Source organism: Condylura cristata, unplaced genomic scaffold (genome assembly GCF_000260355.1).
Source record: "Condylura cristata isolate star-nosed mole 26May11 unplaced genomic scaffold, ConCri1.0 scaffold00008, whole genome shotgun sequence".
In the NCBI taxonomy this organism is placed as follows: Eukaryota; Metazoa; Chordata; class Mammalia; order Eulipotyphla; family Talpidae; genus Condylura; species Condylura cristata.
In genome coordinates, this window is record NW_004567109.1 from 28750919 (window position 1) to 28765622 (window position 14704).

General features: G+C 37.4%; 1 protein-coding gene across 1 annotated transcript in view; it reads left to right on the top strand.

Annotated features, from left to right (window-relative positions):
• ZFYVE9 (zinc finger, FYVE domain containing 9) overlaps positions 1-14704 on the top strand; it is a 102424-nt gene that overhangs the window by 14804 nt on the left and 72916 nt on the right. The window lies entirely within an intron of this gene.

Sequence of the window (14704 nt, forward strand, 5' to 3'; positions counted from 1 at the left end):
ATTTTTGTTGAGTTTCATCAGTTCTCCGTATATTTTTGTGATCAGTCCTTTATCGCTACTTTTGTGTGAGAAAATGTTTTCCCAATTACTGATCTTTCTGTTTGTTTTTTGTAATGTCTCTTTTGCTGTACAGAAGCTCTTTAACCCGAGTCAATATTTTTATGAAAATAGTTTTGACTGTACTTCCTATGAGTCTTGGGATCTCCAAGAATCAGTGGATCACACTTTAAGAGCCATTTGGAATAATCTGAGTGTATCCCATTTTGTTTGGATGCTTCAAACAGCCCAAACTGTATCTTATAAAATTACCTAGCCACTTTTTCAACTTTCATAAATTGAAAAGCCTGCTTATATAAACTCCACTGGTATAACTTAAGCTATACCCTTTCTTGTTGTCAGTCTCAGTACTCTACTGCTTGCTCATACCTAATAACTTTACCCAGCCTTAAAAAGTTTGAGATTTGCATCATTCCATGCTTTTTTAACTTCAACAAATTTCTTAAAACTGTAGGAAGTGCAGCAGTTAATCTTTTGACATTTAAATCCATTGAGACTTCCTCTAACAAAAATAACCTTTTGGAAAAGGCAAATATATTAAGTATTGGTGACATATTTTTCACAGTGTCTTGAAATGAAAACAATTAGAAGTTTTAGTTGCATTGTAGCATTACATGCATTTTCCAGCATATATGTGTGTGTGTGTGTGTGTGTGTGTATTTAGGTTTTACATTTTACTTACTGAAAATATTTAAAATATTCAGACCTGGACCTTTTTTTAAATTCCCTGGAACATCAGAGTATAAATAGGGGAACCTTCTTGTGATACAAAAAAAGGTACAGTTATAGAAAATACCAAGGAGACCAAATAATAAGGTAGAGCTCTGAAGTGTGACCAAACTTGGATGACAGCTGATTGAACAGAACAGCAAATGATTTCATTGTGCTCTTTCATCACTTTTTCCAGCATATATATTTTTAAAGGCTTATTTTCATTCATTTATGCATACAAGAACTGGAGTGCAGGCCAGAGGTTGGGGGAACAGTGATTCAAGGATTCACCAGAGACTGAGAGGAGAGCAGAATAAGCGGATCCACTGAAATACACTACTGAGAGGAGCAATAGGCAAGACAGAGAGGTCTGCTGCACCATGTGGGTTATCTCCCTGTCAGGGGAACAATCTCCTGCTGCTATGGCTGCCGATAGTTTTATAGTGCTGAGACTTAACTTTTGGTGCCACCAGGGAAGCCCCACATTTTCCATCATATATAGTGTTTTTTTTGTGTGAAATTAGGGAGTAAGGTGGGACTATTTTCACTTGGTATATGTAGTCCTTGTTTTTTTTTTTAAGATTTATTTTGTACATACAGAACTGAGGTACAGGCCAGAGGTGAGAGGATTCACCAGAGACAGAACCGGGAGCAGAAAAGGAAGGGGAACAGTGGGTGGGTCAGAAGAGGTCTGCTGAGCCAAGTGGGTCACCCCCCTGGCCAGGAGTCAAACTCAGGCTGAAGCAGCTGCAGCTAGCTTTGTAGTGCTGTGCTTGAACCCGCTGTGTCACCAGGGAGGCCTCAAACTCTAAGTTGTAAAAAAAACAAACAACAAAAGAAACAAGTTTCATTAAGAGATTTAGGGGGAAAGCCTACAAACGGAGATAGAGAGGGAAAAGGCAGCAGGAAAAAGTATCAAATTTTGTGAAAAAGAGGAAGGAGAGGCTTTGCGTTTTGTTTTTTTTTCTTTTAAGTAATGACGTTCCATTTTTTTTTCTAAAGGTTTATTTATTCATACAGAACTGGGGTACAGGCCAGAGACGCGGAGGGTAATAGGATTCACCAGAGACAGAGCGGGGAGCAGAACAGGCAGATCTACGAAGTACACAGCTGAGGGGAGCAGCGGACGGGTCAGGAGAGGTCTGCCGTGCCATGTGGTAGGGCAGGCTGGGATAGAGCTCATGCAGAAGTGGCCTTAGCCTCCCAGTGCTGTGCTTTCACCCGCTGTGCCACCAGGGAGGGCCTGAAGTTCCATTTTTAAGTGTTTTGACAATATAAGATTTCTTCCCTCAGGTGTAGTCATGTTAGCTCTTCCACCAACAAAGTGTTACACCCCTCTCCCTGTCCTGTAACAAAAGCACCCATAATCCTCTGCCATAGTCCATTATACTCCCTCCATTTCTCCCTCTCCCCACCTGGATGCTTCAGATCTGTGGTCAGCTTTCAAGGGTTGGTTTCAGAGTTTGTCTTTGTCTGACCCTTTGTTTGGTTTCTCTATATTCCACATATAAGTGACACCTTCTGGTATTTATCTTTCTCTTTCTGGCTTGTTTCACTTAACATAATCCGGAAGGAGAGTTTTAAAAAGGAGTAGTCAGCTGTGTTGATGCCTGTGAATAGGCTACATAACATGAGGATTTAAAGTATCTGTTGGCTTGACAATTAGTTACTCATTGATGAATTCAGTGAGAGTAGTTTCAGTGTATTGTAGGTGGGAGAGTAGATCACTGGATTTTTAAAAAAAAAAAACTTTTGTATGAAGAGAAGTCAAAGGGCTGTAACTTGAGGGGATTTTAGAGTGGGAGGAGAGGTCTTAATGTTATTAAAAGATGTCGTTTTTTTGGAGTTGTTGGATTCACTCTGGGAAACACTTCACTGGTGAGTTTCCCAGGTGAGTTTCTCCATGGTACAGAGACATTTGTTATATCCAAAAGGTCAGGTTTATTATAAAAAGGAGAGAATAAAGGGTATTTGCATAGACAAAGGACTGTCCCAAAAGGGACAGGTTTGCTGTGAGAGGCGCGCCTGACTGGCCGCAGGCAGGCAGCCTTGAGTAGAGCGGCCTTTGCTGAGGGAGGTCAGTGAAGAGAAGCCCCTGTATGGTGCAGATCCTGAGCAGGCGGGAGACTGCTGCCTTGAGGAGGGACAGAGAGAGTTGGAGAAAAGAAGCACCTGCATAGTAAGAGGTTGGTAGAAGAACTGCTGTCCTCCTGTACCAGTGCAGAAATTGCACTGAAATAGTCTCTTTGGGAGGGGCTCATTCCTTAGTGGAGTGGTTGGTTATTGATTTTAATAACTATATAGAATTTGAAAGGGGCCAAATTTCTACAATGGCCTTCAATTTCCATATTTTCACCTTCAGGTCTGAACTCTGGACACTACCCTACAGCAGTCTGATTCGGGTCTTAGGCATTGGCACCTGAGGGCCTTAGTTCCTACAGCTGGGTTAGTGGCTATGTTAATTCCTTGTACCCCTATCTCCAGTTCTTGTGTGAGCCTAGTTTCTGATCTTGTGGCGCCTCCTTTCCAGTTTTTCTATTCTTATTCTCCATTAATAGGGAGAGGTTGAAAAAACAGTGTATGTTGAAATATAGATTAGTCTCAAAATTACTTGTATGTATTGGGAGATAAATTAATCTTCAGTTGACTAGACTATGAATATTTGGAAAGTTTTGTTGGATTGTGTTAGAAAAGCAACCAGCAAAAAAAAAAAAAAAAAAAAAAAAACCAACCCCCAAAAAACACTGGAAGTCAGTTCTAAAAGTCAGAGCGTACTTACAGGTTTTCTAGATAACTTCTTTCATTCCGTAGGTGAATTTGTTGAGACCTAGCTTGGCACTTTTGTCTTTTAAGTTAACTAATCTTACTTATCTAAAGTAATTTGAATTAAGAAGGTTGTTGTAAGGATTGTAAACAAACAAACAAACCAAAAAAAAAAAACTATGCCAACAGCCTAGAAGAAATAGGTTAAAGGAATTGTATAATCTTCTAAGACTAAATCTGGAAGAAAAAGAATAGACCAATCATTAGTAGGAGATTGAAACAGTAATCAAAAAGCTTCCCAAAAAACCAAGTCAGCTTTGGACCTCCCTAGTGGTGCAGGGATTAAAGTCTCAGTGCTATCAAGTTATTGCTAGGCTATTGCCAATCACTGCACCATGGGATGGACTCTATCCCCAGCAAAGGAGCTGACCCACATGGCACAACAGACTTCTGTCTCTCCCACTGCTCCGCTCAGAAGTGTGTTTCAGTAGAGGCACCTTACCTGCTCCTTTCTCTCCTCCCCAGTGAATCTTCTCACAAAACCCTCCCTCACCTCCCCCATACCTCTGTCCTATTCTCCAGCTCTTACACGCATAAATAAATAAAGCTTAAAAAATTAGTTTTCTAACAAACATCCCAAGGTGATTTAATAGCTATCCTTTTCAAGCTTGTCTGAAGAATTTTCTTGTTCAGGGCCTGTCTTTTGTTACATGTATGCTTATTTATATAAAATACACTCAGTTTTAAGATACTCTAATTAAAAGAACAGAGCATTAAAAAAGGTATAGTTACATATGTGACTTTATAAAACAAAAAGATCAGTTTAGAGAAGTCAACATAAGACTCTTAAAAATGACTTGTGGTCTCTCCCTGGTGGTTTAACAGGTTAAAGCTACATTATGTATCTCTCCAAAGTCACTGCAGCACAAGTTTGATCCCTGGCCAAGGAATTGACCCACATGGCATGGCAGACCTCTCCTGACCCGCCCACTGCTCCCCTTAGCAGTGTGCTTTGTCAATATGCCTGTTCTGCTCTCTACTCTCACTCTGGTGAATCCTCTCATCCACCACACCTCTGGCCTGTACCCTAGTTCTGTAAGCATAAATAAATAAATCTTTTTAAAAAATGACTTGTACTAGAGATTTGTCAGTAAATATATGTTTAATTAGCTATATGCTTGGATGAATTCATGGACAGGCCAAAAAGATAGGTTTTCTTCTGATCGTATATAAATCTAATAGTGAACAGGGAAGGAAACCTATATTTCCAGATGTAACACCTGCTAAGTAAGTTTTCAAAGTCTTTGAATTTATAAATTTTTTACTTTAATTTCAGTGTTTAGGTGTAGTTTCCCTCCCTCTATTTTGAGACATCGTAGTATGTATTTATTGATTGTTTGCTGTTAGTCCTCAAATTTAATTTAAAGGCTGTTTCAAAGATACAATTGATGTAAAGCATTGTCTCTATCTTACTTTATTATTTTTTAAACTATTCTTTTTTTTTTTAAAGATTTACTTATTTATGTTTACAGAACTGGGGTATAGGTCAGAGGTATAGTGAGTGAGAGGATTCACCAGAGACAAAGTGGGGAGCAGAACAGGCAGATTGACAAAGTACACTGCTGAGGGGAGCAGTGAGTGGATTAGGAGAGGTCTGCCCTGCCATGCGGATCACCTCCCTGGCCAGGAATTGAACTCGTGTTGTAGTTGCTTGAGAGAGCTTCATAATGTGGTGCTTTAACCCGTTGCACCACAAGGGAGAGCCCCTATCTTACTGTTAATGGTGTTACCTTTTATTATGAAGACTGACCAGAAAATGTCTTGAGTTCTTTGAAAATTGTTAACATATTTTCAGAATTCTTTTATTGTTAAGCTCTTTCCTTCATTTATTGTTATTAATTCAGTATTGCTTTCACTACAAGCTTCAAAGAGCTTTACTTTAAAAAATGAGAGTTTGGGTCTCCCTAGTGTACAGGGGGTTAAGTCTCAGTCAGCATTATGAATCTATGGGCAACCATTGCAGTATGAGGTAGATTCCTGACCAGGGAGGTGACCCACATAGTTCAGCAGACCTCCCCTTGTCTCTCCTGTTGCTCCCCTCAGCATTGTATTTCAGTGAGTCTGTCTGTTCTGCTCCCCACTATCTCAGGTGAATGAATCCTCTAATCCTCCTATCATTCCCCCACCTCTGGCTGACACCTCAGCTCTTGTATGCATAAATTAAATTAAATTTAATTTAAAATCAAGTTAAAGTAGCAGTGGAGTGGATTGCAGATAGAATATCCTGGAGTTTTATAAATTTGTGTCAGCTAATTTGATACAGTTTTTACTCCTGGGAATAAATCTTTCTATCTAGCAATTTTAAATTAGGTTATTTCATGGTTCTATATATCCTTTTGGATACATTTGTCCTATTTTGTTTTTTTAATCACAAGTGTGGGTACCTCTCTGGCATGATGTTCTTATAGTTTGCTTATGGTGGTATTAAAGAAACTGTTACTTTTGCTCAAATATTATTGGTAGTATCTTACAAATTAAGCAGGTCAACATGACATTATTGTGACTTAATACTTAAAAAAGACAAACTTTAAGTCAGTTTTCTCAATTTTTGTTTTTCCTGCACCAAAGCAGTCTTTTGACTATCCAGGAAGATTAGCACTTATACCATCACTGATAATATTCTTTGAGATTTAAAGGGCTGCTAGTGTTTAGTATAAAATAATTGATAGAACAGTAGTATTGAGAGCCCAGAAAGAGGAAAAAAAAAAAACTACCTTCACACTTAACAGATAGTTAAAGACAATGGAAAAAATGAAAGTCTGTTCAAGAAACAGTATTGAGAAAATCAGACAGCAGCATGCAAAAGAATGAAAGTATATCACTCCATACATAAACATCAATTAAAAACGGTTGGATGTGAGAACAAAACCATAAAATAAACAGAAGTAAACATAGGCAAAGCACTCCGCAACATTGGCTTCAAGGATGTCTTTGAGGACTTGATGACAATGTCAAGGAAAACTAAAGCAAATATACACACATGAGATTACATCAAATTAAAAAGCTCCTGCATAGTGAAACTACCAGTAAAACAAAAGGACACTTTACTGAATAAGAAAAATTCTTGCACATCATACATCTGACAAAGGACTGATATCCGTAAAACATAACTCATACACTCAACAAAAGGAAAACACCCAATCAAAAAATGGGCAGAGAAGTTAAATAGACATTTCAAAGAAGACAGAGTGACAACAGGCCCATGAAAAAAGGCTCATCATCACTTGTCAGGGAAATGCAAATTAAAACCAAGGTGAAATACCATCTGACACTGATAGAATGGCCCTGTATCCAAAAGGCCAGCGATAAGAAGTGTTGATGAGCCTGTGAGGAAAAAGAAGTCTTTGTACACTCTTGGTGGGAATGTAGATCTATTGTATACCCAACAATTCTGCTCTGAGGTAATATGTACCTGAAGAATTTAAAACACTAATTTGAAGGGATATGTGCATGTTTATGTACACTATAACCCTATTTACAATAGCCAAGCTATGGAAACAACCTAAGTGACCAGGGACAGGATCAGAAAAATGTGGTATGTATACACACACATACTACTGATCTTTATATATATACATATATATGTATAAACTTTTGCCATCTGTGACAACATAATGGACCCGGAGAGGAGAATTTTAAGTGAAGAAAGTCAGAAGGAGAAAGAGAAATCCTGGATGATTTCACTCATGTGGAATATAGAGAAACAAAGCAAAGGGTCAGAAAAAACCAAGCTAGTAACAAACTTTTGACATCTCACTGCAAAACTGAGGCAACCAGAAGGGGAGTTGTTGCAGGTGGGAGTAATTGGAAGCAGGGACTCAGCAGAACATGGTGGCAGCTTATTGGAGATTTGTTTCATGGGCATGGTGTGAGAACATACCTCTGTAGAATTTTGAACCTAAAACATACAACCAACTTCACCCCAATAAGCATAAATAAAAAAATTATATCTTAATAATATATAGTAATTGCACCTACAGAGTGCTTTTATTTTATAATAATTTATTTTTACATATTTTTGTGCATTTTTCCATCTCAGTTGCAATCCCCTTGGGTTTCCTATCACCAAGCTTTTTCTTTTTTTATTGTAATCAAATAAAGGGTTAGGGCAGATTATTTTTATCTACATTTAGGAGGAGGAAAAGACATTAAAAAGCAGCTTAGCAACTTTCAAAAGGTCACATCATGCTAAGACAACATAAATTCATATAGAAAAACTTATCTGATAAAATTATCAGTGCTTTAGATTATTATCATGAAATTGCAAGGTCTGGGAAATGTTCTGGAATGTGTAATATTCTGCTATTTGTTACAACTAAAGTATGATTCCCTGGTTAACAAATCAAACAAAAAAATGATTTATTGAGGTGTAGCTTTTAATATAGAGCTTTGCTAAGCACCTTAAAAATTGTGTCTTCAGCAGTTATCATGGTTGAATTTTGATGATTGCTTTGGAGAATATGATTTCATTAAAATAATAGTATTATAGTGTTATATCCCTGAAAATGAGCTCATATTTTGTGAGATGATTGGCTGCTAATTTTTTTCATAAACTTGTTATAGCATTCATCTGTTTAATATGTACAATTTGGTGATTTTTAGTGCATTTGTTGGGGAGAAAGGATGCCCTGAATGAACTCCACAGACACAGGTTTTGTGGACTCCACCCCCACTCCAGACCAAAGAGATCAAGACACCAGGAATTACCAATCCCATAATGTCATCATCACAGAAGGGAGGATTGCTGGGAACTGAGGGTGGAGTTAAGCAGGCAAGTCTGGTATATAACCAAACATGTGGGCATTGGGGGACTCTTGACTTTTTGCCGGCTCTCAGCGTGCCATTGGGATTCTGATTCAGCAGAACTGGTAGTACACATTTATCAATTTATCTCGTTCTCTCTCTCCCTGAGTTATTCTTCATTTCCCCTTCTTTGTAAATAAACCCTTTATTAACCTTTTCATGTGTGCCTGTAGTTGAGTCTTATTATAAGTTCATTTTAAATGCATGGGTAAGGACCCACAGTTAGGCATCCCAATTTCATATTGGGGTTGCCCTATAAAGTATTCACAGAGTTGTATAACTATCCCCACTATTTAACTTTTGAACAATTTCATCACCCCAGAGAAAACTCCATTCACTTTGGCAGCCATTTCCTATTTCCCTCATCACCTGTCCTCAGCCCTTGGCAGCCACTAATCTGTTTTGTGCTTCTTTGGATTTGTCTGTTTGGTACATGGCCTGTAGACAGAATGTACCTCTGACTTCTCTCATTTAGCATTTTTTTTTTTTTAAGATTTATTTATTTATACAGAACCGGGGTACAGGCCAGAGATGTGGAGGGTGAGAGGATTCACCAGAGATAGAGCGGGGAGCAGAACAGGCAGATCGACAAAGTACACTGCTGAGGGGAGCAGCGGGCGGGTCAGGAGAGGTCTGCCGCGCCATGTCGTCACCTCCGGGGCAGGCGGGAATCGAACTCATGCGGAAGTGGCTTAAGTTTCTTAGTGCTGTGCTTTAACACGCTGTGCCACCAGGGAGGGCCTCATTTAGCATTTTAAAGCCCATCCTTATTGTAGAATGTATCTGTACTTCATTTCTTTTTATTATGTGAGATATATAGGTAGTATTATTACTACTGTTCTGTGGTAAGGAATTTGAGGCCCAAGGACAGAGTAACTAAACAGATCAGACACCTAGTACTCTTGAGCCCAAATATGAACTCAAGCTATTTGTCTTTAGGGCCTGCATTATTAATCATCAAAGCAGCATTTTTGTCTGGGTTGGTTATCATTATGCTATATGTTTAGTCTTAGGAACATTTAATTCTTTATTGAATGCATATTTAAAGCAAAAAAGCACATCATTTTTGAGGATAATTTATTAGTATCAGAAAGGACATACACTAATGAATCAGTAATTCATTTATTTTTGTGTAGAAGAACTGGGGTGTAGCTCGGAGGTACCAGGGGTGAGAGGATTCACCAGAAACACAGTAGGGAGCAGAATAGGCGAATCTACTGAAGTACACTGCTAAGGGGAGCAGAGGGCAAGACAGGAGAGGTCTGTTGCACCATCTGTGAATTAGTTCTCTGCCTGTAGATTAAACCCAGGCCATTGGGTGATAGTGCTGAGACTTAACCTGTAGGCCACCAAGGAGGTTCTACCTGCATTACTTAATGTGTATCTTTAAATATATGCATGTAAGGACACATGCACAAGAGTGTTCATGGCAGTATTCTTGTCAAATAAAAGAAAATGTAAATTTTCACCAGTGCTATAAATAACCAATAAGCATTGATTATTTGTATATATAATGTTAAAACCATATATAAAACTATTGGTAGTGGATATATTTTAGAATTCTATATGTATAATTAAAATAAATGAAGATCCTTGCCAGACATGTAGGATACATTATTGAATGAGCAAATGAAGAAAGAGGGAAAAAATGAAAATATACACAGACATACATCATAGGCAATTTGCGGAAAGACCAACAAACATGAAAAATATAAGTAGATGTTCAATATTTACTCATAATTGAAAATACAAGTTAGAAAATTAGGCCCTATTTCCTACTGGTGAGATTGGCTAAGATTGATTAATACTCAGTAATAACAGCTTTTAGAAAAAATTCTTACATACTCTTGGAGAAAATATAAATAGGCATGGCATGTTTGGTAGAAATTTTGGCAGTATTTATTAAATTTTAAGTTGTATGCTATCTTTATCTTTAATTCCATTTTAAGAGATTTATCAGATATTAAACCTTACAAGGTGGTTTGCTAACTGCTGTCTATATTTTGATGGATAATAAAGTCATGGAAGCTATTTTACATAGCTGATAATTTAGTGTTACAAGTATAATCATAGAGTTTTAAGAGGGTTAGGCAAGAAACCTGGTCTGAAGGATGAGAGAAGTCTTTGAGATTAATTTGAGACCTACCTGAAGTTTGAGTGAGTTTGTATTAGACAGTAGGAAATAGTTTAAAGAAAGGAGTGGTAACTAGCAATCCAAGGAGGAGAAAAGGCATCGTAAAGGACTTGAGATGGGAAAGAATATGGTAATCTGCAGAAATAGGGAAGATGTCAGTGTGGATGGAGAGAAGTAGATAGGGAAAATGAAATAATAACCTGGAAAGTTAGGCAGGGGTTAAATTAACAGGACCTTATAAGGTCATAGTAAGGAATTTTAAGTGCAGTGGAAAACAGTTGAAGCATTCCAAGCTGAAGAATCACTAAATTAGAGCTTTTCAAATATTAGCTTAACTGCTGAGTGGAGGAGGAGGTGACAAAAGTAGGTATGAGGTCACTGAAGAGGTGATTTCAGTAATCCAGATGTGCGATTATAGTGTTTTGAGCTAAGGTAGTGATTGTAGGTAGAATAAATGGATTTTTATCAATTTTAGGAAACACTGAATGTTGGTGGTAAGCATCATGAAGAAGGGATAATAGAGAATGACAGTATCATGAGCAAGTGTGTAGACGATAATAGTGATCAGAGAAGAAATGACATTGATTAATGTGAGAGTAGATGTAGATTTGAGATGGGTTTGAGACAGAGAAATATTGAAAAGACTGTTGGGCATAAAGGTTTAGAACCCAGAAAAGAGGACTGAACTGGAGAAAAAAGAAATTGGGGCTTAGCAACAGATGGTGATTGAAGCAATGGTAGTGGAAGTATTTTGGAAAAAAATACAAATCAAGAAAACAATGAATAGAGAATACAGAGTGAGAAATGTCAATTTTTAAAATTGGGTAGAAGAGAAAAGAAGAGGCATCAGGGATGTCAAAAGCAGGAGAAAATGAGAATTGTCAGTGTCATGCAAGTCAGAGCAGAGAGGTTTATAAAGGAGGAGGTGATCTACTGTGATTGAATGTTGCTAGGTGAAGAAAGAAGCCAGAAAAGAATGGGATATGTGTAGGTAGTAAAGGGGAAACAACTTTTTTTTAAGAAAAATACTCTTAAATGTGAGGCATTCACTCTTAGAAATTTGGGGCATCCCTGGTGACACAAGGAACTAAGTCTCAGCACAATGAAGCTATCCTCAGTCACTGCAGAACGAGTTCAATCCCCAGCCAAGGAGGTGATCCACATGGCACAGCAGACCACTCCATCTTGCCCAGGGCTCACCTCAGCAGTGTATTTCAGTCATTTCACTGTTCTGTTTCATGCTATCTCTGGTGAATCCTCTCATGGCCTTATACCTGGCCTATACTTCAGTTCTTGGATGCATAAATAAAATAAATCTTTTAAAAGAGAGTATTTGAGGTCTAGTGGAAAATCCAGATGGTAAGTAAATTGAGTCTCAAGGGATGAGCAAGGTATCTTAGAGCCATTCATATGGAGATAGTAGTAGAGGGCTATAGGAAAAAGGGGAGCCAAATTCGTAACTAGAAGAATACCTACTGATAGAGATTTTCTTTGGATTGTCATACATAATATTGTAATAATCATAATCCAAGTAACTGGAACATGTGTTAGTTTTCTATTGAGCTATCCCAAACTTTTAAGGAGGCAATTCAGATGATGCTCTTTTAAATCTGATATTGTTAAAAGTAAAATACAATTCTCTAAATGCTCACAAAACGTTGTTGATATAGGAGCATAAAGTCTAATTTTACTGCAAATATTAATGTATACGATTTTATGAACTCATCAATGTATTAGTTTTCCCATAGTACTTTGATACGTGAGATATATCACTTGTAATGACTGGATTAGTGTTCTGTGTAATATTGCTTTACATATGTTCTTGTCACTACACTTGGTATTACACACAATTTGTATTATATGAATTATATCTCTGCCGGTTTGCTACCCGGAATAAACCAAAAAGTAAGACCCTTCTCTCAGTGAATTTATTTTTTTGTTTATTCTTGTAGATGATAAAATATCTGAGATTGTGTCTGCGCTTTGAAATTTTAGCAATGCATTTAAGGTTGAAACTCTAATTTTTTTTTTATTAAAAAGTTTATTTTTACATCATTTTGCACATTTTTTTTTCATCTCAATTGTAATCCCCACGGTTTCCCATCACCAAATCACCCCTGTGCCACCACCATAGTCCGGTGCATTTCCCTCCTTCCCCCCCCAGTTTTTGATCCCATTCCCCACTCCACCCCCACAGAATGTCTCTGGTCTATGGTTGTTCATTATTTTTGTTATTTTCTCGCCTGGTCCATTATACTCCTGCTATGAGTGAAACCATCCGGTATTTTTCTTTCTCTTTCTGGCTTATCTCACTAAGCATGATCTTTTCCAGCTCCATCCAAGTTGCTGCAAAAGACATGTGTGAAACTCTAATTTTGTTGTTGTTTGTCTCTGTTTATAACACACTAGTAAGACATATTTGTGAAGCCCTGTTGAAAGTTAAAGCAACCAACTAGAATTTAAGAAAAAAGGAGAGTTCATAAGGATACTAGGATTTCTCAGAACCCAGGGACACAGTATCTCATAGGAAAATAAACTGTTTAGATTTATCTAATGCCCGGTCATGGTATTTTATCTTGCAGAAAAAATGTGTGTGTGTGTGTGTGTGTGTATGTATGTGGTGAGAGGCAGGCAACTTAAGAACTCTACAGACAAATATAATAGGAATATACTACATGGAAATTAGAGATGTGCAACAATGAAAACAATGAACAATTATAAACCAAAGACATTTTATGGGGAGAGGATGGGGAATGGGATCAGATCTGGGGTGTGCTCTGGACTGTGGTGATGGCACATGGGTGAATTGGTGATGGGAGGCTCATGGGGATTACAACTGAGCTGGAAAAATGCACAAAATGAAGAATGATATAAAAAAATTATGCTTATGGTGTAAAAAATTAAAAATTAAAAATTAAAAAAAAATTAGAGATGTGGACTTGAATTGATATAGTGTTAATTAGTGGTTCATTCACTCCTAGTGATCTATATGCTACTTTAGGGATGTTATATATTTGAATAGTTTTGGCCTTATGCCATGTTTATGTTGTTTTGTGTCTCATTACTGCAGACATTCTTTGTCTTAGTGTCAATCTCAAATCAGTTGCTGTTCCTGAGATTTCAGTACATACATATTTTTGATACATCTGGTGTCAGTACAGTTTACAATATTTCTTAAACTGCTTTCTTGTTTATTGTGTACTGGGTGAAAATAAACACCTGTTCTAATAGCTCTTGACTGGGAATTCAGTGTTTGTGAAAGAGGCTGGATTGTTATCCTGGAAATTGAATCCCTGTGTGAATGTAAGGGTAGCAACAATGTCAGCTTTCCAGATCCTGCTCTTTTAATGTACTTTGGTCTGATCTCGAGAAATAAAGCTCTTATTCAAAGATTATCTTCTTTTTCTTTTATCCCTGCCATAATGGGCAATGGTGTTACTGTTCAAAGACTTTTTTTTTTTTAAAGGATCAAATGAACCTATTAGTGTCTTCAGAAAATGGAACAATCAGATTACTTTTGTGTTCCTGTGTCTTTTCATTATTAGATTTAATTGATCACTTTAGACCAATGGCTCTGATGGATTACTAATTGCAGAAACATGCCACTTTACTGGTTGGGTTTATGGTTCAAATCACACTCTAGATTCTAGACACGCGTGAATCATACCTTTTCTTTCTTTAAAGAATAAGTCATCAAACTGTTGATAATAGGAGTTCTCCGAAGACTCATGATCCTGTGTATAAGCCTTGATAATGCATGGTCTAAGTTTGAACTGGCTTCTTGTATGCAAACCAATGACTGTATGTGCTATTAATAAACTTTGAAATATTAAGTACCCTAGAGCCAGAAATGTCAGCACAACTCTGGGAATCTCTCAAAAATTTTCCTAGGTGGAAGTTCTTTGAAAGTTAAGTCCTTCAGTTCTTTTTCTTTGTATCACAAGTGGTTTGTGAGCACTTAATTTGTGCCAAACATTGTGTTATAACTCACCAGCTTCTTGTTTGAATAAAGAAGTGTTTCCTGAGTTGTATCCTAAGAAACCTAAAGGCTGTTGATTGGATGAGATGTACAAATTGGAGTCAGAGTGATGTAGTTCAGTGGCGGAGAGGCTGCCATCAGTGGGTCTTAATTTTTTGCTGGTCTCTCTTATGGTTCTTTTATTTTCTAGAGTATTT